The 13,890-nt window shown below is 43.3% G+C and overlaps 1 protein-coding gene across 2 annotated transcripts in view; it reads left to right on the forward strand.

The window, feature by feature from the left end:
* The first annotated feature begins 8,957 nt into the window (after window positions 1-8,957).
* Window positions 8,958-13,890, forward strand: part of BMPR1A (bone morphogenetic protein receptor type 1A) — a 142,114-nt gene continuing 137,181 nt past the window's right edge. For both annotated transcript variants that reach the window (XM_070364534.1, XM_070364535.1), the window contains exon 1: window positions 8,958-9,247. The gene's annotated coding sequence lies outside the window, so the exon portion shown is untranslated. The remainder of the gene's footprint in view (window positions 9,248-13,890) is intronic.

The following is a 13,890-nucleotide window of genomic DNA, read 5'->3' on the forward strand; positions in this document are numbered from 1 at the left end:
TGTACCATTTGTTTTCAATGGTGAGCACAGAAACATCAATTCAGGGTTCAGACACTATTCACGAGGCCTGAGGGAACCAGATCACAGTTTATAGCAACACTGTCCAATGGAACTTTGTGTGAAAATGGCCATGTTCTGTATCTTCCCTCTTCCAACATGGTAACCACTAACCTCATGTGGCTATTGAGCACTTAATGAGCCAAGACTGGGAAGAGTGAGTGAGTGAAGTCGCTCAGTCGTGTCCAATTCTTTGTGACCCCACGGACTGTAGCCTACCAGGGTCCTCCCTCCATGGGATTCTCCAGGCAAGAGTACTGGAGTGGGTTGCCATTTCCTTCTCCAGGGGATCTTCCCGACCCAGGGATGGAACCCGGATCTCCTGCATTGCAGGCAGACGCTTTAACCTCTGAGCCACCGGGGAAGCCCCTCAGAGACTGAGAAACTGAACTTTAAATGTTGATTTCCTTTTAACTAATTTAAAATTTACACAGTCACACTTAGCAAATGGCTGTTGTATACTGGACCGTTCAGGTTTATCCAGAGGATTTATAATGAGTCACTTGCTGATCTCAAAGTGAACGGTGGGCAGGGATTGAAAATTGGTACTGAACATGCTGCCTCTGTCATTTCAAATAATAACAGAACTCAGACTATTTCTCAACAATGAGAAATGCCACTCTAAGAAAAAGTACAGAGATGAGCTCACAATTAGTCTCAGAAAAGGAAGTCAGTCATTAGCTACCTTCTGACATGCTAGCAATTAACCAGTCTTGGGAGAAGAGCAGGTATCTCCAGAGAGGTGCCAAATAAATAGGAGATAAGAGACTATAAAAATGAGAAGCCACTTGCTCTTTCATCACAGGATAATCCAATGCATGTGAATTAATGGCAAAAGGCTCAATAATAGCTTTTGTGAGGAAATAGGAGCAGTGTACAGGATATCCTTTTTCCGCACTAAAGCACCCAATTCTTTCAATTTTATATACAGCGGAAGCAATTAATTGTACTAAAAAGAAACCCACAGCTGGCTTTTCCTGATGGCCCCACAAGCAACAAGGACTATTGTTCAGCTTCCGGGATAAATGTAAAGTCGTTCTACTGCACTGCTGAGATTTTTCTGATTGTTTAGTTTGACTTTTCCAAGGATAAAAATATGTCCATTCTCCTTGTCATCACACATTTTCAGAATAAGCAGCTGTCCAAAACTTAATTTTTTATTTGTAATGTAATCCAAATACTACATTACATTGACTGGATGCTAGTATTTCTTTTAAACTTTATGTGACTGAATCATAAGTTATTCATGTTTGTTTTATATGTTTATATACAGTTGAACTGTACTGTCTCTGCTCTTGTGGTTAACTTTCACAGTGTGATTATTCGAGGATCGTGTGTAATAAACAAATAAGTTATATGTCAAAAACCCAGAAACTTAACATTTCAAACCACTGGACCATATGGTGGTGTTTTGCCTTTTCAATGCATTAAAACACACAGTGTTTCATCAATGCTCAGATGCACACTTTTTGACATTTTATCACTTCTGAAATTAGGATGTCTTACAATTAATGATACGTCATAATTTAATTGGCAGTGTTTTTCTTTCCTAGTTGTACATAATGTTGCTTATAATCGTTATCTTATTTTGATGAAATATGGTACATATATAAATTTTGATTGGCATGATGTATTATTCCAAGTATAACAACAGAATAATTTTTTGTGTTGAGCATTTGCACTGATGAAAATGAAATCAAAATGAAAATTTTAATTAATTACACATCCTATATGGGATTCTAATTGATTTAATTCTGACAAATATACATCTTGCCACTTTCATTTCCCCCAAATGCCCTGAAAGGTATATAATGTTATATAATAAAATGTAATGTATCTATGAGATATATAATGTTGTGTACAGGTATATATGTATCGGAGAAGGCAATGGCACCCCACTCCAGTACTCTTGCCTGGAAAATCCCATGGATGGAGGAGGCTGGTGGGCTGCAGTCCATGGGGTTGCGAAGAGTCGGACATGACTGAGCAACTTCACTTTCACTTTTGACTTTCAAGCATTGGAGAAGGCAATGGCAACCCACTCCAGTACTCTTGCCTGGAGAATCCCATAGACGGAGAAGCCTGGTGGCTGCAGTCCATGGGGTCGCTAAGAGTCGGACACGACTGAGCAACTTCACTTTCACTTTTCACTTTCATGCATTGGAGAAGGAAATGGCAACCCACTCCAGTGTTCTTGCCTGGAGAATCCCAGGGACAGGGGAGCCTGGTGGGCTATCGTCTCTGGGGTCGCACAGAGTCGGACACGACTGAAGTGACTTAGCAGCAGTAGCAGCAGCAGAGGTATATATAATGTTAATAGTAAAACAAAAGTTGGTTCTTTAAGCAAGCTAGGGGCTTGGCTCCCTGCATGCAATTGGAATGGCTCTTTCATGGTATTCCGTGGGGCCGGGAGCCGGTTGTGTACTGCGTAACTCCAGGGAGCATCTTTCACAAAAAGCAGGATGGCACCTCTTGGAATCCTGCAACGTAGCTGCCCGAGGTGCTCAGTGCAGTGACTACAGCAACTGTGCTAACAACAGGGGCAGGAGAGGGTAGAAGGGAAGAAGGAACAGGAGTACTCTCTTTGACCCTGAGGGACAGAGCAGCACAGCAGGTGCATTGAGAAGTTTGTGACCCCCACCCCTGTCTCCACCTCCAATTGCCTCTTGAAAACAGGGGCAAGAATCTTAACTATTACAATGGGATCCGCCTGCCAAGCAGGAGACGCAGGTTCTGTCCCTGGGTCGGGAAGATCCCCTGGAGAAGGGAAATGGCAACCCATTCCAGTATTCTTGCCTGGGAAAGAAATCCCACGGACAGAGGGCTGGTGGGCTCTAGTCCCTGGACCTGCAAAGAGTCGGACACGACTGAGCGACTAAACAGCAGCGGCACTGGTAGGTTCCAGCCTGACTACTATTTTGATACCTTGAGTATTTCGATATCTTCTGTATTGTCCTTCCCCAGCTTGGGAGGCTAGAAAACCCCTATTCATATGTAAGTGAATAAAGGTATGAAATAATATTTTGGAGAAAGACACAGGAATAGCTAAACTGTCCAAAAAAGTCAGTGATGTAGACAATAGAGAGAAAAGCCAGGATGGAGCCGTCAAAGATGAGTTCCTGCAAGAGGTGGTATTTGGGCATTGGAGGCAGGAGAATGGCATTAAAAGGAGAAATGAACGTGGCTCATGCTGTGGGAAGTGGAGACGCCAATCTAGCAGAATGCTTTCGTACAGTAGTGGTTCTCAGATTGTGATGAGTGTGGTGTCTCATTAAGTGAAACCTGGAAAAACTGAGCAAGATCAGTTGAAAGAGGGAATGACCAACTAGGGCGTCTGGTACAATTCAGACATACAATGAGGAACACAGATTTTAAAGTGGATAACAAACCAAATGTAAAACCCACATTTTAAAAGAAACAGTGACAGCTATTGATTACTGATTGGATAATCGATTTTATTTCCCCATGAGAGAATGGAGGAAGTTCTTTTTTTAAAGAACACACAGAACTCCAAAACTTAAGTATTATTTGTTGACGAGATGTTAAATTTAAAGCCAGTGATAGGGAGTTCCCTGCTAGTCTCGTGGTTAGGATTCTGGGCTTTTACTACCATGGTCCCAGGTTTGATCCCCGGTTGGAGATATTGGAAGCCATGCAGCATGGCCAAAAAAAAAGTTATAGTCGGTGATACTTCTGTGTTATCCTTACAGGATTTCTTAGACTCCCATTGTATCAAGGTAAGTGCTTTAAAACTAAGCCTCAAAAATACTAAAAACAAAACCCCAAAATTCAACCCTGCTTTTGTTGATAATAATATAAGAAATGAGTGAGGGCTATCTATCAATAGAGAACAAAATGAGTTAGCAACTGTCTTAAGGACAATGAAACTTGACTCAGAAACACCAAGGAAAGAAATTATGTGCACAACTTATTTTTATGAGATTTTAAGCTTTTAGGAGAAGGAATGTACTGGGCATTATAGTACATTTATTTATTCAGTAAATATTGAACACATACTCGTGTGCCTGGCAGCAGGCTAGATCCTAGGGATATGATGGAGTGAGAAAAAGACAGTTCTTGTCCTCTAGAACTTTCTGTCTAGCACAGGGTTAGGTACCCAAAATATGTGGTAGATAAACTAGAATGTCTATGCACGCTGGAGGTACCACTACACTTACATATTTAGATAACCATGTCGAGCGTGGACAGTTGATACAGCATGGCTGTAATAATGCAACATTCCGGATCCAAAATTATTATCTCCCCAGCTATCTCAGCTTGAATCTTTATGATGACACCGTGTCTTTCTTTGAATGGTCATTCACAAGGTGATCATACTGAGCTCCAGATGCTAGGACTTCTGGACTACTAGTACCAACAAAATTCTTGAGTAAAGTCAGTGCTTAGGAGTAGCAAGTAGAACTGGATATGGTTTATACTTGTACATATTAACAATATATATAAATATACATATATATGTATGCAAGCACCTAGTACATTTTATTTTTAACCAGGCAAAAACAAAAGCAACTATATACATATATATACTATTATATACATATATATACTAATATATACATATATATACTAATATATACCTATCTCGGAGAAGGAAATGGCAACCCACTCCAGTACTCTTGTTTGGAAAATCCCATGGACAGAGGAGCCTGGTAGGCTACAGTCTATGGGGTCGCGAAGAGTCGGACACGACTGAGTGACTTCACTCACTCACTCACTCACTCTTATGTATATCTGGTTAAAAAATACAGTGTAATTGGTTATAAACCCACTGCTCTCAGGACAGAGGAAGGCAGCGAGGTGAATCGCTACAGGATAGGGAAGGACAGATTGACCGTAGGCCGAGTGGAGCTGGGGTGGGGAGGCCGCAGGTCCAGGTGTTGGGTGGGAGGACGTCAGACCCTCTAGGCAGTACCTGCTAGCTGGAGAACAGTGAGCAAACAACAGGGGGTCGTCCAGGAAAACAGCAAGCATCAGGATGTCCAACTTGAGGCAATGGGAATGGGGGGAAGGAGGCCTGAGAGATGGATAGAACATGGACAGGGAAATCCTGGAAAACAGAGCAGAAGGCAAACAAGTCTAGGGGTACCAATCGGTACACAACAGAGTCTGTGTTGTAGGGCTGGGGCAGACTCCAGAGAGCAGAGTCCAGACCACAGGCAGAAAAAATCGAGTTCCACACAGGTTACAAGGCCCGGGCTTCAGGAGCAAGAAAAGGGCTGTGAGTCAGTGCTTAGATGGGGGCCAAGGTGAGGACACCTTGGTGTAAGTAGCAGAGGCAGCAGGTGGCTGAGTCCTGGGCTTGGAGCTAGAGCTTTGAGAAGAGTCTTCCTGCCAGGAGAGGATTGGGTTCTATGGTAAAGGGTGTACTGATAGTAGGGAGAGGTCAATTGAGACCATGGACTAGGCAGGACCAAGTGGTGGCTACTTTGTAGCAAGAGCTTCACTGAACCATCTTTTAATCATAGGAAACAAGTCCTTTGAAACAAAGAGAAATGAAAATAGAAGTGGGAAAAATCAAGTTACATACAAGCAAAGATAAAATGGGAAGTAAAATATTATACCAATCACAGGAAAACACAAATTCAGATTTTTAAACTTTATTTTGTGCACTCAATTAAATATATAGAACTATCTTTTTTCTTAAACACAATTTCTGTTTTGGCTTGGTCCTTCTTAACCATGACCCTAACCAGGGTATTTTTAACCAATAAAATATTGTAGTAGTGTGTATCCGAATAATGTAGCCGTTTCCTCTACTCTTCATAGCACTCTTATGCGTTTAATATTGGGTTTGAAAACAACTAAAGCTCTGCCAAGGGCATCCCTTCACTAGTCCCTCCTTACTGAATTCTAAATTATCTCCATATCCATGATGGCTTAGGGCTGCCTTTGCCTCATAAAGTCTTTATAGCAGGGAAGTGACTTTGGATGGATTAACTTAGTCTATTCACCTAGTACCATCCCTGAAAGCAGAGATGTCCATTTCACTGAAGATGGTATAACCCATAGCTTCCCTGACTCACCCTCACCTTTTCAACATAGTCTAAGCCACCCTCTAAAACTGGATACAGGGATTCCCTGGCAATCCAGTGGTTAGGGCTCCACACTGCAGGGGGCCCAGATTCCATCTGTGGTCAGGGAACTAGGATCCTGCAAACTGCACAGTGTGGCTAAAAGAAAATAGAAAATTAAATAAATAAACAACTGGATTTTGATGACAAGGTTCAGAAATGCTTAAAGGAAATTCTGTCTTTTATCTCATTCATTTAACAAATATTGAGCACTAGTTACGTACTAGGCTCTGTAGAAAGAGTTGAGAACAAGATGGACAAGGTTTTTGCTTTCATGTTTACATTCTAGTGGGTCAGAGAAACTCAGACCATAAACAAATAACTAAATGAAGTAATTTCATACAGTAAAAAGTGGTATAAAGAAAACGAAATTGGCTGTGTCGGGGTGTTAGGGTAGGTGATCAGAACACCTCAAGGTGTTCTTGAGGACCTGAGAACTGTACAAGAGGGGTGATTCTGCATCCCAAACTAATGCTATGTGATTTGCACAGCAACTACCACTGTTGAGGCTTATACCTCAAACAGACTATGCAGAGAAAAAAGATCCATTTCCAGAGCATTGTTAGCCTACTTAGAGGGAAACTATCACATTAGAGAACGTTGAATTTGCACCTTGAGGTGTTGCCTTTGAGTTTGGGGGCCAGACCATACGTGTTCAGATGTCTCTTTGGGCTTCCTGGCTGCTCTTGTTCATTTAAGTGGGCAGGAAAACCGGAGAAACAGGCTGGCATGCATACACATGCCAGGAACCAAAGAAAACAACATGCCCTGTTCAGTTGTCAGTACCTAGGTTGCCTGCTGTGATAAAGCTAAGGATTTCAGCCTGGGCACTCAGGTGGGCTGTCCAAGGAAAGCAAAAGGATATGAAATAAAATTCCTGAAAATTTGAAAAGGAGATCCTTTTCTCGAGAAGCAAAGATATGATGACTTAAAATTTGATGCTTCAGTTTTGCTTTAATTTCTACAGTGGCGTATAACACAACTAGGCAACATGGATTTGTACATTTTGAAGTACTAAATTTCTAACCTGAGGTTGTCTATTTTATAGACTGATTCATATATTTGAAAATTGAACTAGGCTCTAAAGAGTACACACTCATCATAGTTTTTATCTGCCATGACCCATTGCTCAGATTACATCAATGAGTTCTTTGGCTAATTAGTCTGAATCTCCTCAAGCAAAAGGGCCACCCTATCCCTTGACATAAAAGTGGTGTCCTATGTAGTAAACTTGAAAAAGTGACAAATTTTAGGTGATGCAGGGAAACTCATGTATCAAACATTCATCCTGCATAGCAAGATCCATGACTTTCAAACCTGAGACAGTACAGAGTTCAGGAAAAAAAATGACAGAATAAGTAGAATTGAAAAAATAATTTGCCATTACAGAAGGCGTCTGAGGCATAAGGGCAAAGGTGGATAATTTGGAATTACAGAAGGTATCTGAACCATTAAGGTCAAAGGTGGATAAAAGCGACTGGTGGGGAACAGAATGAAAGATGGACCAAAAAAAAAAACCCAAACTTTAAACAAGAATGGAAGGGATTTTAGCCATTTAAACAGGAATATAAGGGAATACTCTGGAATCTAAACATCTCTTAAGGGAGAATGTGTGTGAAAACAAATATCAGGGCTTGGCACATTCTTTTCCTTGTCTCTTTTTTACCCATAGTTTATAAAGGTAACTTAAAAAAAAAAAAAAAAAAGAGTATCTTGTGTAGAGAGATAATTTAATGCCATGCATTCGTTGAAAGACTTACCAAAGAGATCAAGGTCACATTTGGTTGTTAAAAAGAGACCAAGACTCTTTACGTACAGGACACTGAATACTTGTAATGGCATTTTCCAAAGAATGGGGAGAAAAAAGGACTGACAACTATTTACGTTTTCCAAATGGAGGGACTCAGACTCGGAGGGTATCCGAGGTCACTAGAGTGAGCGAAACCAGAGACGGGAACAATATTTATAGTGCGCTGACTTCAGTTCTGTTGGGTTAACACCGCTGCTCAACTTATGCCTTTGGCATTCACGGGCTCCATCCTAGGGTTCCCGGGCGGGCCAGGCCTCACAGCTCCTGGATCGACGCGAAAATGCTTCTCTCCCCTCAACTCCCCCTACCTGCGCCTCTGTAGGTTGGCAAAGAGCCCAGAAAGAGAGGCCGGGGAGCTACGGGTAAATAATAGTTGGACTGTGGTTTGTACGTTTCTTTGTCGCAACGACTACCACCACGGTCGGGCAGTTCTCCGCCATGGCGTGTGAATTGTCAGCGACCAGGCTTACTCCGCCAGCGCTGACCTGCCCTCACGTGTTAAGAGTTTTTGGTAGAGCTTTAGAGTTTGTCCGGGGAGGGGGCCACACGAAGGAACCCCGGAGCCCCGGCAGTGCGGGGGGCCGGGTCAGCGCGCAGCACGCAGCGGCGGTATCTGCGCCGCTCCACCGCACTCAGTCCTGTGCGACGCGCGCACGGCGTCTTCTCCACCCGGCTTCCGGAGACTGGCCGGCCCCGCCAAGGCGGCGATGCGGCGTCTCGGTGAGGAGGGGCCGGCAGGGCCGCGCGGAGGAGAAGCCCCCCTCCCTACGGCAGCCCGGCGCCCCCTTGCCGGCGGCCAGCCCTCCTCCCCGGCAGCAGGGCGCCTAGCCCCACAGACCCTTCGGGCACTTCCGCCGCGCGCTCGGCTCTCTTCGCGTCCCCGGCCGGGCGGAGCGGGCGCCCTCCCAGTGCGCGAGCATTGCGCCGAGTCTCGCGGAGGCCCGCCCCTCCCCCCGTACCCCGCGCCCGCGCCGCCCCCCACCCCTCCCTCCCGTGCGAGTGTCCGCGGCGGCGGCGGCGGCGGCGGCGGCGGCTGCCGAGATTGGAATCCGCCTGCTGGCGCTGGGCGAAGGAGGAGCGAGGAGGGAGGAGGGCGGAGGAAGGATCGGACTCCGGCGTGTCCGTCCGCGCGAGACGAGGATTGTACGGCCGCGCGAGGGGCGACCGGGCTGGGGCCGCTGCACGCCCCGGGCGGAGGCCGAGCCGGGCCCCCTGCCTCGCCCCCGCGCCTCGCCGCGCCCACCCCGCTCCGCGCCGAGAGCTGGAGGATGAGTTCCCCAGGGTTCGGGTGAGTTGGCTTGCCCGGAGAGTGCGTGTGCGCGGCGGCGGAGGCCGGCTGCGCCGGGGAGGCCGGCGCGGGCCGCAGGCGAAGTTTCGGGGGGAGCCAGGCGCGCGCGGGAGGCCCGAGCTGGGGGCCGCCAGGCCCGGCTGCCCCGTGGGGGTCTCTGCCGCCCAGGCTGTGACAGGCCGCGGCAGACTGGGCCCTGCCGCCCCGGGCCCAGCCCTGCGGGAGACCCGGGCCCCCGGCAGCCCCCTGCGACGTCCCCGCCTCCGGGCCCCTCTTTGTTCCCCACCCTCGAGTTTCGGGCAGAGTTTGGGGAGGCGGTGTGGGGGAAAGCCGCCACCAAGGACGATTCTTGAATCCTTAAATGGGAAAGGCGCTCACCTCCCTTGCCCGGGAGCGGCGAGAGTGATATTCACGATTTGTCTATTACGTTTCTAAAAGGAAAAAAAGAAAACGAATGTCTGTTTCATGGGGCGGTCGAGCCTGGAGAAACTGCCAACCCTCGTGCAAAACTTTCCCGCGGGAAGGTGCCAGGGTTCTCGGAGGTTCACCTGTTGTCCTGCGCTGCTTCCGCTGCCATGTCTGTTGTGATTCTGCACTTCAGTTTCTGAAAACTTTATGCTGGGTTGACTGTAACCCATTTTTTCTCTTTCCAGACTCCTAGTGGAAAGGTTTGGCAAGAAAAAAATAACTTGCGTCAGGGAAGAAAAATACTGTGCTGTGTGTTAGGGTCTGACGTTTTGTGACTTGTGCTTTTTCAGGCTTTCGAATGTTTTAATTTGGTCTAAGTGCTGCGAGTTTTCTCTTTCAAACGGTTAGCAAACTGTTCTGAGGACATAGTACGAACTTGGCACGTTCACCTGTGTTACGTCATTTAATCCTTAGGATAATCCTGGTTATTGTATTCCTCGTTTTTTAAGAAGAGGAAATCGAGACGGAGAGAGGTTGAATAACTTGACTAAGTGAGCTGAGATTTGAACCCAAGATTTTCTCTGTTACTCGAAATCTGTTAGAGTGAGGCACGCGAAGAGTTAAACAGCAACAATTACAAAAAGCCTTTCTCTGCAAACACTCTTAAGTTTAGGAGCGCTTTTCAGTTCACTCATAATTGAAATGACCGCTATTTTGTTGCTTGAGTTGAAAACAACTCCTTTATTGTATTTATTTCAAAAGGGCAGTTCAAGTCGGAATTAAAGTAGAATGTATTAATGCCTATCAATTTTCAGTTGTTGAAATAGTTTGTGAACTAGAATTTAAATATTTAAAATTAAAGCTAAACTAGGGCAGTTCTGAGCTAGAAAAGGGATGAAATTTTACCAAAGGCCAACTGAAATTTAGAATGCCCTTTTAATAGAACCTGTGTGGCGCTTCTGTTTTGGGTTCCCCCGCCCTGCGCATTCTCTGTAGAACTCATTTGAAACTTTTTCTACTCGCTTCACTTCACATCCTTTCTTGAGAACACTGAGGTTTCCAGTGGGAGCTCCTTCCAGAATTTACTGGATTCCTTTTATCATCGTCGTCTTTTCCTTCCGTCTTAGTGGAGGAATATGTTTTTCCTTCTTCCTAGTTAATACCATATTTCAGTTTTTTCTTTTCTTTCCTACTTAATGGAGTTTGTTACTCTCTTAGAGTACTTGTTTACCCTTTTATTCACTACTCCCTCCACCTGCTTGTTGCTGCTTTATCTTTTCAAATCATATTAACAACAACAAAAATTGTCCTTATAGAAGTAGTACATGTTCGTTAAAAATAGAGCAAAACTAAAGTGAAATTAAAATTCATTCCATAAAATTAACTCGAGACACTACCGAGAGTAATTTACTTTTCCTGCCTTGACTTCCTGACCATCTATTCATTTCTTTAACCCTTGGTATCTGAATTTCACCTTCGCAAAGGTCACCTGTAACCTAATAAACACTTTTGGGCCTCCTTTCTAAGTCAACTTGAACTTTTTGTAGCTTTCAGCCTCAACCCATCATTCTTGGAATGCCTTTCCTTGTCTGTCCTTCTTCTGCCCATTGTATTCAACAAATACTATATTTTAACATAACACAGGAGGCAGCAGAAGGCAAAGACAGACAGGGTGCCTTTCCCTCATGGAGCTTAGAGTCTACTGAAGCAGACATGAATTCTGTAATTAAATGTAATTGTATAATTAAAGTGCAGAGTATTTATAAGAGCTTAAAATGAGGACCTGACCTAGTGATGGTTTATGTTGGAAGAATCTTAGAAGGCCTTCTTGAAATTGTTACTTTGGGGCCCTGTGAACAGTTCTGAAGGATGAATATGAATTTCCTAGATGAAACTAGGGCTTCTCTGGCATTATACTGACTTTGTTATTCTTTGCCCCCTTTCCACTTTCTGGTCGTCCTTCTGATTGATCTAAGTGTTCTCCAAGTTTCACTTTTCAGATCATTTTTCATACTTCTCTGGTCTTTTGACATTATTATTTCAGACCCTTCTGTGTGAATAATTCTCGTCTCAGTTCTCTATTTCTTTCTGCCCTTCTACGAATATCGCTCCCGCTGATTCAGGCCGTGTTCTTAGCACACCTCTTTCCCTGGTGCTCCTTACTTCTGTCCACGTTTCCCCAAACGCAGACCCTTCCCCGTCCCATCAGCCGTGTCTAGTCAGCATCTGGTGGTTCTCCTTTCATGGTATTGCCACTTTTCTCTCTCTTCATGCCAGCTCTGGTTCAGTTCTTAATACACGTTGGTATCAAGGTTATAATAGATTTATAAAATGACTTGGACCACTTTAGTCCTTTTTCTCTTTTCAGAAACAGTTTAGACTGAGATTATCTTTTATTTGAGAGTTTGACAGAACTCACCTATAAGAGCATTCAAGCTTAGATTTTTTTTTTTTCCCTGGAAAGGAATTTGAATACCATTTCAACTTACTACATAGCAGTTGATCTTTGTAGGTTTTCTATTTCTTGTGTGAATTTTAGTGTTTAATATTTTTCCAGAAATGTATTTATTAAGTTTTCAAATCTAGTGTTGTTTGGTTTTCACAAAGTTCATTTTTCTTTAAATTGTTTAGTTTGCTATAGTCGTATACAATATTATGTCCTATGTATATCTTTGTATATTTCATAATTTTCCCTCTTCAGTCTTTTTTTCTCTGCTAACTGAAGCAGATTCCCATCCCACCTGGACTAATGTTATGACTTTATTGCCTTTACTTCCTTATCCAGGTTATCTTAGGCATCGCTGCCTAAATTAATCTTGAGTCCTTTTCATTTCCCCTACTCAGAAGTTTCCAGTGTCTTCTGTTAAATGAAATTGTTTTCTTGGGATTCGCCTCAGATTTGCCAGATTCTTATAAGGGAATGGCAACCCACTCCAGTACTCTTGTCTGGAAAATTCCATGGACTGAAGAGCCTGGTAGGCTATAGTCCATGGGGCTGCAAAGAGTCGGACGTGACTGAGCAACTTCACGTCATGTATCTTCCACTGTTTTTGCTTCCTGCCCATGTTCTTTCCCTGCTGCTTCTGTTGTTGCTTATAACTGTTCCATCTACTTGGATGAATAAATGGCTGATTGTCATATGTACAAGTCCTGCCCATTCTTCAAGCCCCATTTCAGATTCCAACTCTTTTTGAAGTCTTCCTCATTTTCTTCTTCTGGATGAACTCTTTGTGAAGGAAAGGGTTTTCTAAAGGTATGAAGTCTTTTAATCTAATATTTTCTTCTTGCATTTTTACTCGTCTTTTTTTTCTTGTAGTTTTATTGAGATATAATTGACATACAACACTAAGTTTAGGGTGTACAGCATAACAATTTGACTTCCATACATCATGAAACGATTATCATTGTAAGTTTAGTGAACATCCATCATTTCATATAGATTCAAAATTAAAGAATGGAAAAAAGTTTTATTCCTGTGATGAAAACTCTTCAGATTTACTCTTGTCAACTTTTATATATAACATACAGCAGTGTTAATTATATTTATCATATTGTTGTACATTACATCCCTAGTACTTAGATGTCTTATAACTGAAAGTTTGTGGCTTTTGCCACTCATTTGTCTTTTTAAATAAGCAACATTATTGAAATATAATTCGTGTATAGTTATATATGTACACATGTTAAGGTATAATTTTGTGCGTCATTTGATCTTTTACAGCACTTTTTATACAAATACTAGCTCTGCTCCTAAGCCTGTAGAATGGGTCTGTAACTGGCTTTGCAAAAGGCCCCTATCTGGCCTAGCAGCAGTTTCACATCAATTATTAGTAGTATTGATTGGACTTTTGGATCTTAGGAGCAGGGAGCCATGGAGAGAAAGGAAAATGAATTTCCTTTCAGGCTAAATTTTGATCTAGAAAGTGTTTCCTTCTTCCCTCTTCTACTTTTTATTAGTGTTTATGCTTTTAGAATGCTGTTTTAAAACCTCAAGGTCATTATTGACCGGGTCAGTCCAACTCTTTAATACTTATAAGATTAAATGCTGAATTGTGTTGAATTATGCCAACTATAAGATACACCCTCATTTTATAGACCGCTTATAAAGAAAATATGCTTCTAGTTGATTTTAAGAAGCCATGGATTGCACCTTCATTTCAGAAATGCTAAGATATGGAAAATATATGTGCTTTAGAATTAATGAGTAGGATTTCTGTTACTTATCAAAACTCCTA

This window comes from Bos mutus, chromosome 28 (genome assembly GCF_027580195.1).
Source record: "Bos mutus isolate GX-2022 chromosome 28, NWIPB_WYAK_1.1, whole genome shotgun sequence".
Taxonomy (NCBI): Eukaryota; Metazoa; Chordata; class Mammalia; order Artiodactyla; family Bovidae; genus Bos; species Bos mutus.